Below are 564 nucleotides of genomic sequence, written 5' to 3' on the forward strand. Positions count from 1 at the left end.
ATACTAGACATGCAAGGGGGCACTCAAGGACAAATAATCAAGGACGTAAATACACAGACCTACCGACATGAGTGCATTTGGTGCAAAGTGTAGTGCAGTGGGACTCTCATATAAGGTGTCAAAGCACTGTATAATGAATCTATCTAGCTGATAATAAATCTAATTTGTTAAAAGTTGCTCTCGCGGTAAGTAAATATTTACATTTCAATATGTATCCTGTGTTTATTTTGTTTCGTTGCGCCGGTATACTCGTGGAAGGGGCTAAAAGATGCATTTTGATGTTAGGATAAATTTATGTGAATTTGGGGATGGAGGGAGTTTAGGAAATGTCGCAGAAAGGACAGTGTGAAATTAAGGCGCCATCACCCGAGAAGTGTTTGATCTGAGAAGTATACCTGTGGGTCTGACGCAAGCACACTCATGACCGCACTCGAGGTCACCCGCTCACAACGGGCGCAATGGACTCGGGGCAGACACGCGCGGATCTCTCGGACCTCGTTATGCCGAACCGTGACAAACAGGAGAGGTCGTGTATTTTTTTTGTTAAGTGTTTGTTTTCAATTC

Source organism: Penaeus monodon, chromosome 24 (genome assembly GCF_015228065.2).
Source record: "Penaeus monodon isolate SGIC_2016 chromosome 24, NSTDA_Pmon_1, whole genome shotgun sequence".
NCBI lineage: Eukaryota > Metazoa > Arthropoda > Malacostraca > Decapoda > Penaeidae > Penaeus > Penaeus monodon.